This window comes from Cnephaeus nilssonii (assembly GCF_951640355.1).
Source record: "Cnephaeus nilssonii genome assembly, chromosome: 15".
Classification (NCBI taxonomy): domain Eukaryota; kingdom Metazoa; phylum Chordata; class Mammalia; order Chiroptera; family Vespertilionidae; genus Cnephaeus; species Cnephaeus nilssonii.
This window is the reverse complement of record NC_137086.1, coordinates 29,305,117-29,329,320: the sequence shown is the minus strand read 5'-3', so window position 1 is coordinate 29,329,320 and position 24,204 is coordinate 29,305,117.

The following is a 24,204-nucleotide window of genomic DNA, read 5'->3' as shown; positions in this document are numbered from 1 at the left end:
CCAGGTCATTATAAGATTGTTAGGTGATTGTCAGACTGTGTGTCAAAAGGTTAGCTTAGAGCGTGGCCCAAAGATGTGGCTATGTGCGTGTTGGTGTGGGAAGAGGAAGGGATGGGTGTGTTTGCAGCCCAGCAAGTGTCTAGCTGGCTAAAAGTAAGAAATTTTCTTGGAAAGGATAAGGGTTTAGATTCAGAGCCTAGCAAATCTTCTTCATTTCCTGGAGGGAACTGTGGTAGCCTGTCCCTTGCTCTCACAAGGTTCTCATCACTGGGAAGCACTCCCAGAACACTTCATGGAACTAAGGGAAGATAATAGTTAACCTAGAATTTCAGACCTAGCCAAACATTCTTTCAAGAATGAGGGCAAAATGAAAAAAAAATTAGACAAAGACTAGGAGAGCTTATTATCCATAGTGCTTTATTTAAAAAAAAATAGATATAGTTCAGCAGAACGAAAAGTGAACCCGGAGTGAAGACATGAGTTAAAAATATAGTGAACAGAAATTTTTTAAAAGGATCATGAGATTTAACCACTAAATGGTACTGCCCCCTGCCCCCAGTACACATACAGTGAAACTAGATTTTAAGACAATGGCAAGATAGTTATAAAGTACAAGCGTGATTAAATCATACTTTCAGGAGGAGTATAAAAAGTTGAAGAATTTAGACTTTAGAAATATTCACAGATGTGACTACATCTTAATAATTTAAGATAGTATTAATAAAAATTGCAATCTTGACCTATCAAACAAAGACATAACAAGATAGAGATAAAAATATTTTATCAGCCTAATCAAAGTCAGGGCAAGGAGAACAAAAGAAGCAAAGGAATGAATGGTAAGTGGAAACTACAAAATACATAAGATGGTAAAAATAACTGCAAATGTATTGTCACATAACAAGTATTGTCAAGTTATGTCATGTTGGCTTCAGGTTACATCAATCTGCTAGACTGAGCTAATGGACACCTTGATCTTACCCCAAACACAAATAAGTAAATGTTGGAAAATTTATTTATCTATTTGTGACTAGATCAAGAGAACACTACCCTATTCACTGTTGTTTTGTAATATTGACATCATGTGAGCACATCTCTCTACTGGGGTCATCTTTAGTAATATTTTGTCTATTCCTGGTCTTCTATTCTTTTAAATAAATTTTAAAAGTAGCTTGTCAATTGTAATGAAAACATGTTGATATTTTGTTTGAATTACATTGATATGCTATTTCTCTAATAACTTAGGAAGGATTGATACCTTTGTGACATTGGGTCTTCCTACCCATAAAAATGGTTCTTTTATCAATCTTTATATTGTCTTCATGTCTTTAAATGATGCATAACTTTCTCTAAAAACCTATGGTATATCTTTTGGTATCCTAGAAACCTTATGTATTTATTTGTTGGTCACTTAGTCACTTCATTCCCCCCATCCCCCACCGCATTTACCACCTACCCAATGAAATATTGTTTTAGTTCTTTTTAAAATGAAAATAGCCCTCGTTTTTGGAGATGAAAGAAATTCTATCTCCTAACTTCTTCCTATTATTAATGAATCAGTGGGTAATGAGAGGACCATTAATATATGCCAGAATTTACCATGAATGCACATCAGAAATTAAGGGAAATTAATTGCAAAGAATACACTTCTATGGCAAATATGTCAAAAGCTTTGATGTACTAGCTGCATCTAGACTGTCTGATCCCGATAATAGTTGGCAGGGCAGCCTGGGTAATGACAGATGGGGCTCACTGATCATCATTTAAAGGCAGCATTAGTAACATTATTTCAGAGAATGTAAACGTAGTGAAGTGGAATGCAGTTCTTCCTCCCAAATCCACTTACATACAGGCCATTCTAATGTTATGATTCAGAATCAGCCAAGTTCTAGGAGTATTTTTGCAATACTGACTTAAAGTTGCTCTAAACAGCTATAAAAATGTCTATTCATAAAATACATCCCAAACACTACTGATTTATTACAAATACCAGTGTGGGCTTTGCCAGCATCTTTGGATCTGTCTATGGGCTCAGAATCAAGCATCTAAAAATAACAACAAATCTTGTGCCTCAAATAGAAGTTAAGGCCAGCTGTCTTCAGGACTTAGCATATTCTAGACACTTAAAACACAAGGAACAATAAGCAAATAGTAGCTAATAGGTAGTTTTAGCAGAGCTTTGAATTTCTGTCCACTGCCTGTTTATTCATGCGGGGAAGCCAATTTGGTACCCTGTGGGACATTCCAAAGAATATTTGCTTCTGCCTATTTGTATCCCTAGAGCCTTGGGGTGATTTCAGGGTTGAAACCCTAAATTAGCCTAGCTCATCTCTGTATTTCATATCATAGCAATGAGTTGGAGAGATCTCAACTTCTGGCTGTAAGTACTGAAGCAAAGCCTCGTGCTTAGCTGTTTAAAAATTCTCTTTTGTCTTTTTTTCCTTGGAGAAAATTGTAGTAACCAAGGGCAAACAAATCATAAGAGTAAAATATTCACCCACCTGGTATGAATTTATTCAACTATTATATTTATATATTGGCTTACACATTTCTCTGTGTCCCTTGAATACTTTTTATGGTGCATCTGTCTTGGGTTGCAATTTTCCATGGTGGTTTTATGACATATTATAAGCAAATAGTTGTATAGCTAGTGTTTGAAGATGATAGTGGTGGTGGTGACTCTATATACATTTGTCTTCAGCATTAACAATTGACCTGATTTGGAGGTGGAGGTGGTGGGTTTGAAAAGGCTTCATCTTTCCATAAAATCAAAGAAATAGTTTCCAGCTTGAATGCCAAGAGTTGCTGGATGACCCTCTGGCGGAGCTTGAGAGTGTCAGAGGATACACAGAAAGAACTACAGTCTGAGATGTGGGGTAGAGAATTGGTTGCAACAGAGGAGAAAGCAAAGCTAGTGACACGCACCTTGCAGAGCTTCCTGGAGAAAAGCCAAAGCTCCTTAGCCATAATTTTGATGAAGGCTCTTACCTTACCAGGAATTTTAAGCAAGAGCATAAAAACCAAGAATATTCTTGAACATAGTAGTACAATGAAAATTTTATCCTCGCACATCAAAATAAAGGATGGAAAACTAAGTTGCCGTAAACGAGAGTAGAAGTGGTGGGAAGATGGGGAAAGTTAATTCAAGGGAAAATAGCCTTGTGCCCAGGGAATAGTTTAGTGCCCAGGGAGGATGGAGTGGGTCTACCTGACCATTGGGACATAGGGATTCCTGAAACCTAGGGTGTATGGCATGGCAAGAGGTAAAAATGGAAATCGGTATCTGTGACAGTGTCAAGTGTCTGGCACAGGATAGGAACGTGCTCTGGTGAAAAGGTCCCTGAGGTGGCTTTGACTAGAAGGGAGCAGCAGAGGCAGGAATATGTTTATCCCCCTACCATGCAAGGTCTTAATAGTTCTATCCTGATCAAAGCCTTTGTGTGTGTGAAGTTATCCGAGGCACATGTGGTAGTCGGGACAGATAGGCTGACATCTGTTGACAAGATTCTCTGGACCTGCAGAGTTGGCCAGTTGTGGTTGGAAGTGACAGCCACGTAAGAAGTAGAACAGACATGAGAGACCTCAGAAATCTTTGTTCTACCACCTGAGTCAGAGAAGGGGGTTTGAAGGGTCAGACTCATCAGATTCCCCATCAGCACACCAGGAATCAAGGGAACTTCCTAAGAAATTGTGATGAATGCCTGCTCTTCACAGTCTTTCTGCCACACATCAGAAAATCACTTGGTTCCTCACTCAGTTTACCCACCTGGCTCCACATTTTATTCCACCCCCCCCTCCTTAGAATTTAGTCCCCTAGCTATGATATTTATTTCCATGGAGTCTCCATTGGATCTGGTTTCTATGCACAGAACAGTGTAATGAGGATCATTTTTGCAACTATTTAACTTATGAATTTAAAATTTCTTGCTTTAATCACCTATTCCCCAAGGATAGGTATTAGAGTAGAGTAGAACGGTGCAACTGGAGTAGTGATTTTCAAACATTTTTTGACTATGGTGACTTGTAGGAGGAAACTCATTATGTGTCATGCCCCATTACACAAATCTATACAATTATAAAAAGCTAAAAGGTTTAAGAAAATAATACTAATGCTAGCAGTGTGCTATATACTGTAATTTTCCTATCCTATCCTATTTCACTTTTGTAATTCACAACATTTGTAAAATCCAATGGAACTATCTACATTTTAGAAAACACTGGTCAGAACAAGGGTCGGCAAACTCTGACCAGGGCCAAGTCTGCTGACTTTTATAGAGTGCTATTGAAACACAGCCCATTCATTTACACATTAGCTATGGCTGCTTTTTGTGTGCTTGCCACAGAGACTTTAAACTTAGAAAGCCTAAAATAGGTACTATCTGTTCCTTTACAAAATAAGATCATTGACCCCAAATCTGGAACAAACAAAGGCAGTTTAGGTATATAAATGAGTATATGTGGAAAACTTACATTCATATTTATATTTTTATATACATTCATATCTGTGTATGGGTTTCTTTGTATTTATTCTCAAGTAAATTTTTAGTTGCAGTCAAAATATGCTATGGCCACTTAGAATGTTATGTCCCCTGAAGATAAGGGAGGATTTAGTGGCTGCTGCCATTGAAGTATGTGAATGACAAAGATTTTAGTGTTGTCTATTGCAGGGGGGTTTTGGTTTCTTATTCACAATGCTGGATAATGTAAACAAAATATGGTAATAAAGAATTCCTAAGTTTTTGTTCTAAAAGTCTTCTTACAGGGAGTTTCTGTACCAGATTAATAAAAAAATTAGTTTCACATTTTAGAGCTTTAGAACTAAGAAAACTAAGTTTGTGCTGATTGCTGACATATAACTTCAGTTGAGTTCATGACTTTAACATACTTATTAGAAAGTAAGAGCATTGGTTGTTGCAAATATTGTGGAAATTTGGAACAAGTACTTTTGAAGGCCACTTTGTACTGGATGCTGTGGGGAGAACTTTACAATCCAGGTAATATGACCACGGGGTGAGAAGCCATTGGTGGTGCATAGTGATTGCCAAACAATTGCAATAGACATTAAAGGCCAGGGAGGTCAGGGAAAGAGGTGGTCACAGCTGAGCTGGAGAAACTAGAGTTCTGTGGACTAGGAGTTAGGGGGATGTGGGCTTGGGAGCCAGTTCATACCTAACTCTTACACTTGAATAGTCACACATGCTTTCTGTAACTTGTAAGTCCTTATCAGCATGTTTGGTCACAAATAATTTTTATAATTACTGTATTGTTTTATATTCAAAAAAGAAGCAAGAATGAAGCCAAACCTTAAGGAATTTAGGACTTTTGTCATGAGGATGAAAGTGCAGGACATTTCAGGAGCTATGAATCATATGAGCCAAAGTGTGTGGAATAGAAGAGTGTGAAGGTCCTGTTTGGGTATGTAGAGTGGTTTGTCCTAAATATTACAAATAAAATATCAGAAGCCAGATATTTGTACTTTTAAGTAATCAATACTCCACGGTGAAGGAAGTGACAATATAATTGGATTTGGGCTCATGGTGAAAGGTGTAGATTTCGATCCATCCTTTCATAACTGTGGTTCACTGAAATCCTTCAAGTTTCTTATTCTGGCCTTTGGTCAATATTATTACTCAAACTCTACCAAAGAAAAAGGCACAGTAAAGAATTATTCTGTGTTTCTGTATTTTTACCACTAAAGGGAATGTAGTTATGTGGTTACTTTAAGGATGTTTATCCTAGAGACCTGTAGTCTGCAAATAAGGCATCACCACCCCTATTGTCCACCCCACAAGAAGTTGTGTTAATGAAGTGCACAGGTCTATATCGTGAATCTTTTGAGAACATACATCTAGAGAAATGTATTAATTATATAATATTTAGTGTCACACCAAAGTGACAGATAAACAAAATCTTGTAAATTTTCTCAGGGTCTTAGGAACATGGAGAATGACACTTGAGTTTTCTCAAATTATACAATTCAAATTAGCAGCAGCACTGTTTCAGGGGGTTCACAGCTTTCGAGCAGAAATAAGCTTAAGTAGATTGTTTTGGTTTTGATAAGTCATCCTCACAAAATTGTATTTTCTCTGCCTTTTTATTCCAAAGGCTATAAAATAGTATTAAAGAGATTATTTTGATTAAAATGCTAAATAGCTTCTTTCTATTTATAGTTTTAATCAGGTTTCAGTGACTCTTGTTTGGCATTAAATTCAACATAACAATGATGATTGGCTATTGCCATTTTGAAGCTACAGCATGGCTTTTCTTGCTATTTGCTCTCACAGAAATATTTCCAAGGATGATTGGAATTCTGTATAAATAATCATATTGTAAATATTTAAATATAACTTTCCCATTTCAAATCAAGGATCTTATCAATGGAAATGAGATTAACTTCCTAACAGCAGTGCTTGAATAAACACCTTTAGTAAAGAAAATATTATTTCTATTACACTTCTCAAGAGATGATAAATAAAGAGTATGCCTTAAGTAATTGGTTGTATCATAACGGAGTAAGAAACTAGCTTCATGTGCTTGCTTGATAATAGTGACAGGCTATTATAGAACAACTAGAGGCCCAGTGCATGAAATTCATGAACTGGGGGGGGGGGGGTGTCCCTCAGCCCAGCCTGTAGCCTCTTCAATCTGGGACCCCTCAGGGGATGTCCGACTGCCGGTTTAGGCCCAATCTCACAGGGATCGGGCCTAAACCGGCAGTTGGATATCTCTCTCACAATCCGTGACTGCTGGCTTCTAACTGCTCACCTGCCTGCCTGCCTGATTGCCCCTACTGCTTCTGCCTACCAGCCTGATCACCCCCTAACCGCTCCCCTGCTGGCCTGATTAACACCTAACTCAGTGATGGCAAACCTATGACACGCGTGTCAGCACTGACACACGTAGCCATTTCTGATGACACGCGGCTGCTGAGGCGGCCACATGCCGAGGATGAAACATTTGCTGCTCCTGAGGATGAAACATTTGTGAAATAATGTTTTTTCCTCAAAGTGACACACTACCTGAGTTATGCTCAGTTTTTTGGCGAAGTTTGACACACCAAGCTCAAAAGGTTGCCCATCACTGACCTAACTGCTCCCCCGACAGCCCGATCGCCCCCAACTGCCCTCCCCTGCTGGCCTGGTACCCCCAACTGCCCTCCCCTGCCAGCCTGGTTGCCCCCACTGCCCTTGCCTGCAAGCCTGGTCCCCTCCAACTGCCCTCCCCTGCTGGCTGATGGCCCCCAATGGCCCTCCCCTGCCGGCCTGATCTCGCCCCCAACTGCCCTTCTCTGCTGGCAAATTTGGTTCTGATTGGTCAGTTTCTATGCCAGTCAGCGTCAAAAGCTCTGCCTCCTAGGCAGCCATTGGCTCCTTGCAATTCACCCAGATTTGGTTCTGATTGGTCAGTTTCTATGCCAGTCAGCATCTCTGGGTCTATCTCCAGGCCTGATCATAGAGGCAGGTCTGATCAGCAGCCACCCCAGGCTGCTGGAGAGTGGCTGAACTGCTGACCTCTGAGAGAGAGAGAGAGAGCCTTGGCTGCTGGCGAGGGAGAGAGAAGCAGGGTCTGATCACCCTGCTTCTCTCTCCCAGCCTCGCCAGCAGCCGCTCCCACTGCTGATCAGCCCCGCTTCTCTCTCTCTCTCTGAGAGGTCAGCAGTTCAGCCCGCTCGCCTGCTGCGTGTGCAGCCTGGCGAATGGTTGAGTCTCCTGGTCATTGCGGATGTGACGGACCCAGGGTTTTTATATATTAGGATGCCTAAGGTTTTATTTTAACTCATTAACCACTATTGTTTATAATTGAATAATAGACTAGTTGCAGGAAGTTTTTAAAAAGGTCCATACAGTTTAGATAGATTACATTCATTTTTATCCTATACTAGTTAGACTTCTTTGAAGTCCTAATTAACATTATCAATGTTCCTTATTCCATGCATGTACCCACCTAGCACCCTAGCAATCTGGAATATAGTTCATATAAGTCATGGTAAATTCTTCTCAATGTTACACTTAATGGGTATTTAAACCAGCTTGAAGTTAATTATTCTTGTGGACAAGATGGAAAGAGAATAATACTCAAGTAGATTTTGAATCACAGCATTCCCTTTGCTGCCTCCCATACTTGGTGACGGTAGTTTACCATCATTGAGAAGTATGGTCGGGAATGATTTTTGATATTGTCTACCGATATGTTATGTGAATATGATCGAAGCACAGAGAGTCATGATGTGAACTGGGTTTCAAATGTACAACAAAATAGGGAAAGGCTGACAAAATGAACTATGGAGAAAAAGAGGACTATATTGTGGGTGATGCTTAAAAGAAAGCAGGAAATGAGTTTGTTTGTTGAGTCTGACATACTATAGAGGGAGCTAAAAGATAATATGTGACCTTGGCCAAGACATCTGAAGGTACTGTAGAAGTGAAGACATAAGAGGGAACAGCCTTGATCCCTAGTCATTGTTACTGGTGAGAAACTCATGAAGATGCTTTGAGTCTTGTATGAATGATTATTCATTCATTCACTCACTCACTTATCCCTTTTTACTTGAGTGCCTTCCATGTTTTAGGCCTAGGTCTAGTCACTAGATGTATTGAATTTACCAAAACAGACACAGTCTCCCACCATGAAATTTACATTCTAGTGAGGATATATAGATGATAAAGAAAGAAATGTATAGTTTCTTTCTCCATGGTGTAATAAGATAGATGAAATAGGAAGTGACAGGGAGAGAGGTTTTATTGCTATTTTTATAAAACTGTTGGGAAGGGAGACTGAGAAGCTTCCTTTAAAATGGGAGATATTGAGACTATTGGGTACATTGTAATGGGTACATTGTAATGGGTACACTGAGGATATTGCAGCATGTGAATATTTGATAGGAATGATCTAAAAAAAACCAGAAATGGGCGATTCATCAGAAAATAGAGGGAAACATCATGAGAGGAGTTTGTGATTAAGCATGGAGAAAATGACATCTTGTATGAAAGTGGAGGCTTGGGTTTAGATAGGAGCATGGATAAGTGGAATGATGCAAATTGAGATTAATAGAGAAGTTCAGTTATTGGTAATGCCATGATTTGGCCATGGGAGTAAGTGTGCAAATTAGGTCAAGGATAAGGTTTCTGGGACAGAGAAGTTTAAGGAATGAGGAACCAGGGTATTATTGGATAGTTATCTAGTGGATACTGATGACTAACCAAAAATTATGACAGGAGGGATGTTGGAAAGACGGTGAACCAAGTGCTAAATTTTTCAAGGAATAAGGAACATGATCCAGGGGGTCTGTAAATGATGCACCAATATCTAAATGAATAAATATAAATTCTTCACCACTTAGGAGATGAGTCCTCCGGTCTGATCCCGCTTCCCTGACTGAAAGGCTGGGGAATAGTCCCAGTTTGCATTGGTCCAGGGAGACTGTCCTTAATCTGGAATCTCAGGGACATTGAAAACCAGAGGGCATACAAAAACTAACAGTTGAATGGGATCAGCTGAATCGATCAACTGGAGAAATGAGTACAAGTGAGTCATTTAAAATGAGACAGTGCTGAGACAATCTGAGGCATCTAGCTAGGAGATCTGAGGACCAGGAAGAGGAGAGCGGAGGAGATTATAGAAATCAGGTAATAAGAAGGCCACTTGGAGATCAGAAGGGTCAAGCAGGCATGCAGGAAGTGGTGAATGCAGTTGGGCTTTTGAGAGGTCTTTAAAGTGAGTGTGACAGCTTGTCCAGCTTTACTGAGTTAAAAGACCGCAATCAGAGTAGACAGCATCCAAGTGTCAAAGAATATTGTTTCTCTTATATAGTGACTTATGGACAAGTATGACCACCCCAACCAGCCCAGAACTCCATCTCTCCATTCTGACCTAGCTAATAAAAGCTTGTGCATTTATCATTCCATCAGCCTCTTTTATTTGAGCATATTGTACATGGAAGCTGAAAAGCATTTTTCTTGGGTTAAGAATGTGAAATAAGTTTTATTGGAAGGACTGAAGCTTCTCATTTGAGATTGCCTTATTGGAGGGCCCTCAGAAAAGCAAGGCAGCATCTGCTTCCTACTTCAGGGTGGATCAACATTAATTAATATAAGTAGGGAAGGTCTTATTTATCCTACTGATGCTCTTGGGACCCTAGTGGCTGCTGTCATTTGCACTGACATTTAAAATCCTGAGGTCTGCTTTCCTCACTGAGCTCTCTTTATGTTCACAAGATTTTCTCCTGCCTGAAAAAGATGCTCTAAATGCAGAACCTTGCCTCCCATCTCCACTTTTTATTTCCAGCGGCTGTTCTTGAGAATAAGGGTTGTATATAGTTAATTCACAAAACATGAGAATAGGTAGAGCCTTTAGAGATTCTACATTATAAATTTACGATTGCAATCTCTTCATTTTCACAAATGCCAAAGATGAGGGTCTCTGCCTTCATTGCTTTCCTGTCAAAAAGACTAAATTTAGTTGGTTGATTTACTTTTTATCATCCAAACATTAATTTTGCAAGGCAAAGAAACTTTTCCAGATGGACTTTAAGAAGATAATATATCTGATTCCCAAAGCCCCAAATCAGAATACATTAGGGACTTTTTCTGGGAGTGAGTTTTTTTCTTTTTCTTTTCACATTCCCATTTATCATTGAAGATTTTCTCTCTATATGCAGAAATAAGGTCTGCATTCATCTGTATTTTCTATTAAAGTAAAACAGGTATATATGTTCTATCATACTGTGCAGATTATAAATGAACTCCTAGAACTTTGGCTCTTGGTCTTAACATAGAAGTATTCAATTATTTTTTCTTATATTTTGCTGCTTGATTTTAGGTAGATGAGTTGATTGGAAATGACCGTTGGATATGTGGTGGTAGTAAAATCATTCTGAGTGGGTGCATTACAAAGATCTTGGCATGGCCCTAATGCTATTGTTATTCATCTCCTAAATCCCTAGTGCATTTTCCAGTAACTGTTCCAAACCTTTCTCATACATATCCAACTTTCATCCTCCCTTCCTTCATCCCTTAGGTAACCTTGCTTTTTCCTTACTTGGGGAGACTTTGAAATTATCTTTGAAACCATTTGACTGTCTCAATTTCTTCCTGCATTAAACTCCTTTTGTCTTTTAAGGTAAACCACAGTGTTAGAACATGGTCATGGTTTTGAAATATTCCTAACAGACTGTTGTCCAAGCTGTTTACAGGGCTCTTCAACTGCAGGTGGCACTTTTGAGGTATCAGTATAAAAATAACCTCTATAATGAAACTTTTTAAAAAAATACATTTTTATTTATTTGAGAGAGAGAGAGAGAGAGAGAGAGAGAGAGAGAGAGAGAGAGACAGACATTGATCTGCTGCCCCCCACATGCCCCTCACCAGGGATGGAGCCCACACCCAGGCTTGTGTCCTGACTCGGAATTGAACCAACGACCTCTTGGTGCATAGGTTGAAGCTCAATCATTGAGCCACACTGGCCAGGCTCTATAATGAATTTTTTTGGTTTTGATTCTATATTTATAATCAACCAATGATTACTGTGAAACATTTTAACACATCTTTTTAATCTTTCTGCAGATTTAGCTTTCACATTTTTTTAGGTAGGTTTTAAAGGAGTCATGGGTGTTGCGTTTGCTGATTTCTAGTATGCTTAAGAATGTTTTGTGTTGTAAATTAGAAGAGTCCTGATGCTAATATTTAAAATCAGAGTTTTAAAAGTTCTCTTATAATCTGTGAAGCATGTAGAACACAGCACGTAGAACACTGAAGATGTATAATTGGAAAGATGATGGGGTGAAATCTTAGCAGTATTAACTGGAAATTTAATTCACAATTACCCTAGGAAGAAAATATAGATTTAATTGTTCATTAACTCAACAAATACTTAATAAACACTACTGTGTGCCAAGCATTATTTTAGGCACTGCGGACACAGCAGTGGAAAAATGAAAGGACAAAAATCCTTGCCCTCAATGAGCTCATTCTCTTGAATAATAAACCACATGAACAAATAACATGCAGGATTATAAGTGCTAAAGAGAAAGAAACAGAGGAAAGGAGATACAAGTGTTGGTCTAGAGATTGAAACTTTAGGCCGTCTAGAGATGTACTCATTAAGGAGGTGATTCTTAAGACCTGGTATATGCAGAAGGGAAATCATTTGCTTGTTAAAGTGAAGGCTAAGGAAGGAGCAACCCTCTGTGTGAATATGTACATAGAGCCTGGTGCTTTCTTTATTGTTTGCTGAGTTAGATGTGGAAGCTAAAGCAGCTAGAGGTCTTCATAGGAGGTCTTGAGCCAGTGGAGCAAGCTGTGTGCCCCAGGTCTGAGTGCTTCTTGCCCATGGATTTGTGTGCCTTTGATTTAGGTAACTGGTGACCTAGAAATTTATGCTAAAGTTGGAAGTGATCCTAGAAATAATCTGTTTCAACTTGCTCACTGTATAATGAGACAATGGAATGACTCCTAAAATGCTTGTTAAGTTGAAATGACCAAAATAATATTTGTGATGTCCCATACTAAACCCACATATCGTTTTTCTGATAGTGTTTATTCTGAAATAGCTCATGTCCAACCAGAATCACAGCTGCAATGATGGCCAGTAGAGAACTCTTTTAAACTCAGTTCCTGAGATATAACAAGGACATTTGGAGAATAACCCTCAAACAACCATTTTTCTTCTCTGTCATTTATGTTCTTTCAAAGTAAAGAACTGAGACATGGCATTGATTTCTGAAGACACTGATGATATTACAAAATGTAATTGCTTTGGATCTCCCATTTCCTTTCACAAGACTTTCTTTTAAGTGTTTATTTTTCTCTCTTGACATGGGCAGAGCAGCTGGTTCTCTCTCAACTATTGATTTGGATTTTGCTTTGTGCATCATTCAGTTCTAGTCTTCTCTGCTCAACGGACATGTATGGGTGAATGTAGGTAGCAGGAATTCTTCAGCAAGGGCCTGTTTCAAGCATAATGCACCCTAGAAGCTCTTTTACTTAATGCAAAATACTCCCTAATCTTTGTAATTGTGAATTGATTTTTAGTCTTTTGTACACTTCATTTCATGGTTCCATGGACACTGGGGTTGGGATATGTAACATTTTGGTTTGGTGATCAGGTTAATTGTGTATGAAGTAAGCCTTTATTAATGCAATGAACTGCATCCTCTCATATATGCACATTGGATTATAGAGGTGGTTTTTACAATGTACGACCATAGAGGACATCTTCAGAGACTGTTTTCTGCCAGGGCTGAAAAATTGCCAGAATGTTTGTGAGATCACAATCATAACAATTAAAAGAAAATAATTTTCTTTTAATTTCTGTGATTCGTGGAAAGCTGTTACCTTGTCTGAGTGAAGAGCTATGTTTTGTGTATGTGTGTATTTGTGTGCACATGTGAACAAGCATGTGCATGTGTCTAAACAGTATCTAATTACTTAGTTTTCCCCTTCTTTTCTAGAACTACCTAATCTTCCATTAACTATCCTAGGACTTTACTTCTTGGAGATAAAAAAGAATAATTAAAATATAAATTATCTTAAAGGAATCATGATTTTAGAGACTGACATTATTTTAACTATTTGACATATGTTTTAACATGACTAACCCTAGGAAAAGAATATTTCTAATATTTAATCATGTTAACTATGGAAATTGTGACTTCTCTAGTTACCTGGTGTGAAATCAAGTAGCAGATGTTTCTAGCAGTAGTCTTCTTCAGAAGGTTCAGCTAGCACAGTGATGTATACCTAGCAAATGCTCAATAAATAGATTAGTAGACTATAGATATAAATTTCTTTTAATTCATTAAAAAATTCAATTGTCTAAGCATGCATGCCTGCAAAATTTAACGAATATTTATTATGTGTCTGTTATGCATTAGATTCTGGTTTATACAATGGTGAACAAGAGATAGTCTTTGCCCTCAAGGAATTCAGTAATCATAGGATAATAAAGAAACTTCTAAGGCCATTTAGTAAAATTATAGATGCTATTAATCATCCTGAATGTATGGCCTTATGTGTTGAGCTAGAGATACAAAGAACATTAATGACACTCTTTTGCCCTCAGGGAAGGGAACTTACAAATCAGGAAGAGGACAAGATCCACATATAATGACTAGATAACTAGCAATGTAGGGCCGCATAGGGTGACAGATGAGTGCTGCTCATATTGTCCTTTCCTCTGCGTTTTAGACAAATGGGTACTTCCCTCATACACTCCATGGTTGGAGCTTCCTAATTCTTCCTGTGATTTATTTATTTTAAATATGTTTTTATTGATTTTTCAGAGAGAGAGGGTGAGGGAGACGGAAACATCAAGCGGCTGCCTCCTGCACACCCCCTACTGGGGATTGAGCCCACAATTCAGTGACCTCTTGGTGCACGAGGTCGACGCTCTACCACAGAGCCACACCAGCCGGGCTCTTCCAGTGATTGCCACACTCAGAATTCTTCCCTTTCACTTTCATCTTTCACTCTTTATTTTTAAACTTCTTTCTCACATTCTCTCATAGTTTTAAAGGCATAATATCTACTCCCTCCATTCTCACAGAATCCTTTCTGCTTGGAAGAATAATCATTAACACAGGGTCTAGATTTTTTCAGGTATTTTAACTCCATTGAACTATTTACTGGTAAGTCCTCTTTGCTCTCAGTTTTTTGATCATTTCAGATTGCATCTGCAGAATACCCCATTATGACCATAAACTCTTTAATCAACTCAGTGACCTTCATCACATTGTAGGCAAAGACCCATAGAGATAATTTGAGCAGAAGTGAATCCCTCATATTTGATTTGATGAAAGGATAAAAATTACTCTATTCAACCTAAGTGACCCTATTTGGGCTTTTTACTGAACAAAATCCTGGATTAGTTTAGATTGTCAGTGACCATCCTTGCATAAGATAAAATATAATAATAGGGCAATGCTAACCTCCTGATATTTGTTTTAGAGGTGAAAGAGATACAATTAGGGGGATAAGTGAGAGAGGGGATGAGGGAGAGTTTTAAAATAGACTTTAGTTTTAGTTTCTTTATGGCAGTCTCTAAATTCAGATTTCTAAATGTGAATACAGTACGTCAGAGTGCTTTGTCATGGTGCGGAGTGCATTATTTATTCTATAGATGACTGAAGAGGAATGCTGTTAGGTGTGACTGAATCAGAAATACACTTTCTTATGGGTGCTGAAAATTTCTTCTAGGGAAAAGGGGTATCATCTTGTAAGAGGATTAGCTGTTTTGGTTTGTGTTTAAATACAGAGATATATTTTATTCTTTCTTTCTGAACAATTGGAATTGCCCTTTAACTGGTTTCACTGCCTCCAGTTTCCCTCTATTTCAATCAATTTTTCATTCTGCTATTGGAATACTCTTTGGAAACTCTTATATAAATCTTCTTAAAACTTTAAGTGATCTCATGTTTCAATAACAAGGGTCAAACATTTTCCCTGATATTCAAAGATATTCAATATTATTTACATGTATTTTCTGTTTCAGTCAATTAAAACTATTATTTGTTACATCCAATACAAATTTTTCTATTTCTAAGCACTCTCCTTAAGTGGTCTATTTCCTTAAAATGCAACTTCTCTGATATCTGTACACCTAGAGCCTTTCTATACTTCAAGACTGAACGTCCCCTACTTATACAGGCTTCCCAGAATCTCTAGTACCTAAATCATTGCTATTTTGCTTAAACTCCCACTTTATTTGTGCATTTTGATGACATAGCACACACACACACACACACATATGCATATGTTTAATGTATGTAAATACTGCATATATACACATAGTTTATGTCTGTCTTACTTACTTTACTAGACTAAAACCACTAAAGAAAATAATAGTATAATTGTCATTGTTCCACTTTTTTGTATACTGTCTTTTGTACAGTTGGCATCTAATAACCATTCCCAATTTAGAATTTTGTATGAGGCTTGTATATATTAATCTATGGGCAAAGTTGTAGAATTATGGGAATGCAGCATATATAATTCTATTGTGGAGAATAACAAAAGTGACTCTATTTCATGATGAAACTACATAAGAGGGTATGTGGTAGTAATTGACCCATCCACCCAGTCACAGTTTCTGGCAGGGGAAGAGAAGGACTATGAAAATACCTTGGGGAGTCAACTGGCAATTCTACCAAACTTATTAAAATGTGATACAATTGAAATTACAGTTATAAGAGGAAAAGAGTAACAGCATGTGATAGATTACAATTTGTGGTCCTGGTACAAATCAAAGGCTACATACAGTTCAGGTAGCTAGAAATGACTTGATTCAGGGAGCTGGCTCTCATTGTTCATAGCCTTCAACTAAAGAGTTAACTGGATGTGTTCAATAGTCAAGATACAGGATACATATATTTGGTGACCCTGGAGAAGAAAAGCAAAAGTGGGACAGAATAAATGTTTGAAATCATATTCAAGAAATTTTATTGAAACAAGTGAAGATCTGAAACTACATATTACAAGGACCATCTCCTGAAAAAATAAAAAAAAGAATCTGTAATATATAGGAAAGAAGACAAAGTCATTTATAAAGAAAAGGAAGTAGGTTGACATCAAATTTCTTAACATATGTTCAAAACAAGTAAAGAAATAACATCTTCAAGATACTCAAGGAAGGAGGTGAAGGATATTATTTCATTCCAGTTGTTCTTCAAGTCTGGAAGGCTATAGGAAAACTATGGAACAGCAAAAACTCAGGAGATACTGTTCTTAGAAACTCTTCCCAAGGAAATGAACAAGATAAGCTTTATATATACAGGGGAGGTCTTTGACAAAGAGATTGCTGATGGAATATTTTATATATTTAGTTGTAGATTGAAAATCTTAACGTTGTGGCTAAAGAGGAGTTTGTTAGTGTTAAATGCAATACCAGGGTAAACATAACAATAAAAACACAGGGTACACATAATGGAAGCTTTAGTATAGTTAAGAGTACAAAGATTAAGCATTAAGCCATTAATGTTGATTAAAAGCTCATGGCAGCCCTAACCAGTTTGGCTCGGTGGATAGAGCATCGGCCTGCAGACTGAAAGGTCCCAGGTTTGATTCCAGTCAAGGGCATGTGCTTTGGTTGCAAGCACATCCCCAGTAGGAGGTGTGCAGGAGGCAGCTAATCAATGATTCTCTCTCATCGATGTTTCTAACTTTCTATCCCTCTCCTTTCCTCTCTGTAAAAAAAAAATCAATAAAATATATTTTAAAAAAAGCTCATGGCAGAGAAAGGGTGGAAAAGTTGGATTTTATTGTGATTCATCGTGGTGAAACAATATATATATCTGAAGAAAAAGGGGGCCAAAGGCATTACCAAAAATATTAATAAAAGTGTAGCCAACAGAACAAAATTTCAACTTCCTTGATATCAAAAGAGCAAAACTTAGTGGCATATAGTCAAAGGATAAAAATAACTTCAAGGAAATCTTAAACATCATTTAGTAATATTATTATCAGTAGTAATATTGCTATTGTTAACTTGTGGTTTTTATATATTGAAGAATAAGCTGATATAGACTGAGATTTTCAGTGTATGAAAAACCAGATATAAGTATTGAATCAAAAAAATTAATGGAAGATCCTGTGATATTAAATTTGCTTTAGAAATATAAATCTGATTCATGATAATATGATAAATTTACTATTTCTATCCAGTAGAAAGGCACAGGGACAATGACACTCTATCAGGATTCACAATTCAACTGCCCAAATTTTATTTTCTAAATGCCATTTTTTACAAAAAAGAATCAGGATTCCTTGGAGAAATTGTTGATTTAAAGCTTGAGGTAAGCAAAATACATCAAGGTGAACTTAGGATACTTTATGCTAGGAAGCAAAATAGACTAATGTGTTGGGTTAAAAGGTTATGGGGGAGTTCCATTTTTAGTTTTTGAGGAAACTCCATACTGTCTTCCACAGTGGCTGCACCAGTCTGCATTCCCACCAGCAGTGCACTAGGGTTCCTTTTTCTCCACATCCTCGCCAGCACTTGTCCTTTGCTGATTTGTTGATGATAGCCATTCTGACAGGTGTGAGATAGTACCCCATTGTTGTTTTGATTTGCATCTCTTGAATGATTAGTGACTTTGAGCATGTTTTCATGTCTCTTGGCCTTCTGTATGACCTCTTTCGAAAAGTATCTATTTAGGTCCATTTTTTGATTGGGTTGTTTATCTTCCTTTTGTTAAGTTGTATGAGTTCCCTATAAATGTTGGAGATTAAACCCTTATCGGTGATAACATTGGCAAATATGTTCTCCTAAGCAGTGGGCTGTCTTGTTGTTTTGTTGATGTTTTGTGGTTTTTGTGTTTTTTTGTTATTTTTTTTCTGTGTGGAAGCTTTTTATTTTGATCTAGTCCCATTTGTTTATTTTCTCTTTAGTTTCCATTGCCCTAGGAGCTGTACAGGTCAAGATATTGCTTCGGATATGTCTGAGATTTTTCTGCCTGGGGATTCCTCTAATATTTTTATGGTTTCCCCATCTTACATTTAAGTCCTTTATCCATTTTGAGTTTATTTTTGTGTATGGTATAAGTTGGTGGTCTAGTTTCATTTTTTTTTTTGCATGTATCTGTCCAATTTTCCCAACACCATTTATTAAAGAGACTGTCTTGATTCCATTGTATGCTCTTGCCTCCTTTGTCAAATATTAATTGAGCATAGTGTTTTGGGTTGATTTCTGGATTCTCTATCATATTCCATTGGTCTATATGTCTGTTCTTGTGCCAGTACCAGGCAGTTTTGCGATAGCAGCACAATTTACAATAGCTAATATTTGAAAACAGCCTAAGTGCCCATCAGCAGATGAGTGGATTAGAAAACTGTGGTACATCTACACAAGGGAATACTGTGCTGCTGTACAAAGGAAGGAACTTCTACCATTTGCAACAGCATGGATGGACCTGGAGAGCATTATGCTAAGTGAAATAAGTCAGTCAGAGAAAGATAAACATCACATGATCTCACTCATTTGTGGAATATAGTGAACAACATAAACTGATGAACAAAAACAGATCCAGAGACAGAGAAGCATGGATCAGACCATCAAACCTTAGAGGGAAGGCAGGGGAGGGTGGGAAGAAAGAGGAGAGATCAACTAAAGGACTTGTATACATGCATATAAGCATAACCAATGGACACAGACACCAGGGGGGTGAGGGTACGAGCGGGGGCGTGGGGGGTTCTGGGGGGATAAGGACACATATGTAATACCTTAATAAAGAAAAAAAAAGGTTATGGGGGACAAGCATTAAGAAATTCTCATTGGCCAAATTCCGGACATTTTGAGCATCCAAAAGAAGAATGACTATAACTGATTGGAACACATGGAGTAGTTAAGTATCTAAGAGTCCATAAAGACATAAAGGCGGAGAAAATTAAAACAATAAGATATTGGCCACCATCGGAGATGACTATTAAATCAATCCCTTCTGAAAACTGGCAATTAAAGAGACATTACTGTGCATTTTTTTCTAGGTCTTCAGTGGGAACTCTAATTCCGGTAAACCAAATATCCTAATTCATGAGTGAAAGTCTTCTCTAAGAAGAATGTTAGCTAATAAATATAGAGCAAATGATGTATAATTTTAAAAAACACACAATCATAAATAACATTATGTATTTAGATAGGTTTCATGTATTTATTTCTATGGAAACCTATTATTTTATATGCAAATTTCCTGTTGTAAAAAATACATTTTGCAGAGAAGCATTCATTCATTCACCAGGCACTTGAGGACCTAACGTGCCTCAATGTTTTACGTTTTTGTATCGTTTTCTCAAGCCATGTCATTTAAGTGAACAGTTATGAATGCCATTAAACTATACAATTTCAGAACTAGAAGGACCCAAAGAAGTTATTGGGCCACTTCCTGCTCCATGCCACTTCTCATTTCATAAACAAGACTCATGTTATCCACACTTACAACATGGATACTTTTGGGCCTATCAGTAAGTAACTGAGGAAAGAAAAAGAAATTTACAGCTAAGAAGCTAAAAAAACAAATCATTGCAGCAAATGAGGGTTCAGCTTATATTTTAACATGCTAAGCACTTCTTTCACTTACTTGTTTTTTTAACCTTCTGAAAATTAAGACACAGCGATGGCCAATCTGGGCCATTATGATTTCTTTATTTTTCTTTGACCGAACTGATATTTCCTCTAGGCTGATATCAGACTTGAGCTGTGTGGCTGAGGTAGTAGTTCAGAAACAAGTGCCCTCTCCACTCAATAACCAGCAAACTAATTTGATGTTCCTATTGACTCGAATCTGTCTGCTTTATATCTTGAACCTATGAGTGGGCGACCCCTTCTGCAGAGGTCTGCTGCTTCTGGGCATTTTGTAAAGTACTGAAATTGTCTGGAAAGCTCCTCTCTCTGTGCTTTGCAAAATAATGGAAAGAGAGAGTATTTCATATCTGCTTCCTGCAGCAATTTCCCAATAGTAAAATTGAAAATGTACTTTTAATTTTATTTCCATTTAGTTTTGAGAACCATCTTGAGATATTTAGGCTCCTAACTATTATTCCTTATCTGTCATCTTGTATGATTTATTGTTTCTTTCCGTTATAATTTCTTTTCGACTCTGCCTTATAAAAAACAGCTCCATATTTTCCCAAGTCATTCTGCTTTTTATTTACTTATTTTTGAAACAAAGTGGAAATACAAAAGGATAAAATTTGGCCCGAATCTCAATCTTGGCCATTTCTTAATGTGTTTAGCAACCAGGCAACTAAGAAACTGGTCTTGCCATCATGTCATAAAATCAGAGAGATTTTCCTCATGGTTAAAATGTATTTCTGCAAACAATTGAGAAGACATTTTGTAATTTATGCAGAAATGTTGTTTTCCCTAAGCTTTTGTGTATGTTAGTCATTTAAGAAAAAGAAAATTCATTTTCTCTTTTCTCCCCCCCCCCCCCCCCCACTTCTCTAATTGTTCTTTTGAATTCTTGCCGGGGCCAACAAGAGCTATTTTAGTGTTTAGGAAAATACACTTCTGTTTCATTTAAATAACAAACCATGCTTCTAAGATTATGGAGTAATCTACTAGTTTGTTCCCTGACTTTCCCATAAATACATTTATTTTCCCAGGTCCTGGGGTCTCTATAGGCAGCAAGCACTCTAAGATGGTTTAGCAAGGAAATAACTGTTGTCCTAGGATTTGCACTTATGTTGCTATCTGCTCCTCGCTAAGACTGTTTTTTTCTGATGCCTTGACTGAACTCTAAGACCTTGGGGCTTACCTATTTGGATCGACTTGCTCTTTCAGATGTCTCCTCAACCGAATTCCCTCCCCAGACCCCTTCTGCCACCCTGTCTTTGTGCATCCTATGAGTTTTTTTGCTAAGAGTGTGATGTTGTTGCAATCTGATGCTATTTCTTTTTCATGCTTGTATCCTCTAAAATAGAATCTTGCCAGAGTAAGGTCTCTATAAATGCTGGACGGTAGTGTTGATTGTAGCACACAGTGCGTTTGTTGGAGCTGAGCTGGAAATGCTTGTGTAAGGAATCCTTGTGTGAGAAAGCCAAGAAGGATGGCGTGGATACCTGGGTTATTTTCCTATACACTTCATCTCCTCTTTTTTTGTGTGTTTACTCCCATTGAGCTTAAGTGTTGGTCAGTGTAGGACTGGAAACAGACCATGCCTCTGAATCGTATTCTCATTGGTTACCCCACTTTTCCAGTTTCTGCCCTTCATTCCCCTTCCCAGAATGATAGGAGTCCCTCTACCAGAATAACAGTGGATTGGGTTATCACGACTCATTTTTAAAAGATATAGTGGAAGGTCTGCACGACCCTGGGATAGAGGGAGACATTTGCATCATGAGAAGTTCAGAGCTCAATGAAGCTGAATGAAACATTCAAACCTAAACTTTGAAGAGGCAAAGGCTTTAGGAGGGTCAGAGACAATAAGCATAAGTTGTGCCTTCAGTGAGCAGGAGTGCAGGGCCAGGAAAGCAAGGAGAGAAGGAAGAGAAAGGCACTGAGCATGGAGATGCCTCTACGCTGGGCTCCTGACTGCAGGCAGATGTTCAGCGGTGTGTCCACAGGAAAGCCTGGGGTGGGGTAGGGAGAAAGGGAGCCTTCTTTAAGACTTGAGTTACCGGTGGCCTTAGTAATGAGCTTCTGTGCCTGTCCTGTTATTGGCACAGGGCTCCCTAGAAAACCATGTATGACTACTCAGATGACAGACATCACTCTGTTCTTCTGTAACCATGCAGGATCCATTACTTCTGCAAGGCTCTGCCAGGAGCCAGGATATAGCTTTCTCTTTGTACTTCCAACTGAAATGCATTGTGTAGGTTCGTGTGGCTGCCTTAAGATAGGGACTACTTTTACTCATTTATTTATTCTTACATTTCTTTCCTGCACCTTACCTTGCGCTAGTCTGACACTGGGAAAATGAAAACCCCGAGGGCACTTGGGAGCTTCTGTGACCCAGACAGACAGCCGGGCCCGGAGAGCTCTCTCCTCTCGGTGTTTTTATGTGCTTTTGAAATGTCAGTTAGCACCTTTAAAATAAAGTCTGCCATCAAAGACACATTCTTCTCCTCCCTGTCTGGTGTGCCAAAGATAGACAATACTCTGTCTGCTTCAGTTCTCCGCTTCCTGTCATGTTTGGCAAAAATTCAATTACCTCTCCTTTCAGAACAACTTTTATTTGTCTTCCTAGCTTCAACATCTCCTCTAAAGGAGAATGTTTCAGGCAGGGTGATGCAGGCAGCTTTTGTTTCTGCCTCTTCATGATTGGCTTCCCAATGTCTTTTAATGAAATTTTATGCCCAGAAAGGATGCCACAGGCAGGAATCAGGCAATGTTGGCTTATTCACGGGTGGCAGTTCACCCAGGCAGCCAAGTTTACTCAGGTTGAACTCCAGGCTGTGTTTCTTCGCAGGCGGTAGCATTTCTTACTGCCTTCTATCTAGTGCACTTAGACACTGCACGTTGGATTCTTCTCTTTAGAGGCTCCTTGCCCTCCATCTGGGTGGTTTTTCACCAATTCTTCAAAATGTCACATAGACTGAATACTGCTTTCTTCTCGGTTGCCATAGCACCGTTCTCACATGTTGATGACATGCGATTGCACACACTGCATGGTAGAATACCTAAATGTCCTTGTACCTAACAGTTTAGCACTCTCACTCCTCCTACCTAAGGTTGTGAGTGTATAAGATTAAGGGATGTGTTTCTCACCTTATTTACTCTCAAACCCCCAATACCTAGCCCAAGGTCTGATATAGAGTAGTCACTAAAAGATATTTATTAAATGAGTGAATAAATGTGAATGTTACTCTTGTACATTTAATGACCTCACAGTTAATACTGTCCTCAAGTATTGTTGCAGACAGGAGCATGAACTTAAAGAGAGCTGATTATGCAAATATTTACAGGAGACCAAAGGATAAGAAGAAAAGTGTTGAGAATGAGTAAAGGGTGGTGACTAACCCCCTACTTTGGAGTTTTGTGAAAGAAGAGAGAATCTCTTGAGATTCACAAATAAAGGGAGTGATAAGACTTTACAACCCAGGAAATGAGAGAGAATGCATTCAGAAGGGTAATCTGATATACCAATGTGAACAAGAAGACATTCTGAGAGGGTATGGAGGGTTCAGGCCTTCCTGGTGAAGGGTTTTGAAGCAGAGATGAGGACATTGCCCCTGGTCTTTAATGGAAAGGCAGAATGGCTCTGCGTGGAGAGGATCATTTTGGGGAAAAATCCCCGGAGAGGCTGTAACTAGAACTGGGGACTCTGATGTCTCAGAGAGAAACTGTGTTGGAAATCCGGTTGAAGGATGAACCATGTTAACACTCTCCCAGACAAGTCAACAAGAAGAGCTTCTCCACCTTCGCAGCACTTTTGTGTCTCGTTCATCATTGCCAATGAGGCAGTGTGCAGTGGCAGAAGCTCTTCATGGGAAGGCAGGCAGGTGAGCTGTGATTGCTTTCCTCTCACGTATTAGCTGTGTGACCTGGGGGAAGTCACTACTCTCCTGGGTCTCAGTTGATTTATTTGTAATATGGTAATAATGGCATTTTATCTGCCTGAAGGGAAAGGATTGTGCTAAATGATTTATTGAGCTCCTCAGCTACTATGAAATATATTATATCTCCCTGGAAATTCTACATTTTGTCAATTAACGTGGGTTTTCTTAAGACTTTATTTAAATTATCTCATTATGGAGGTTCTTGATAGATGACACATAT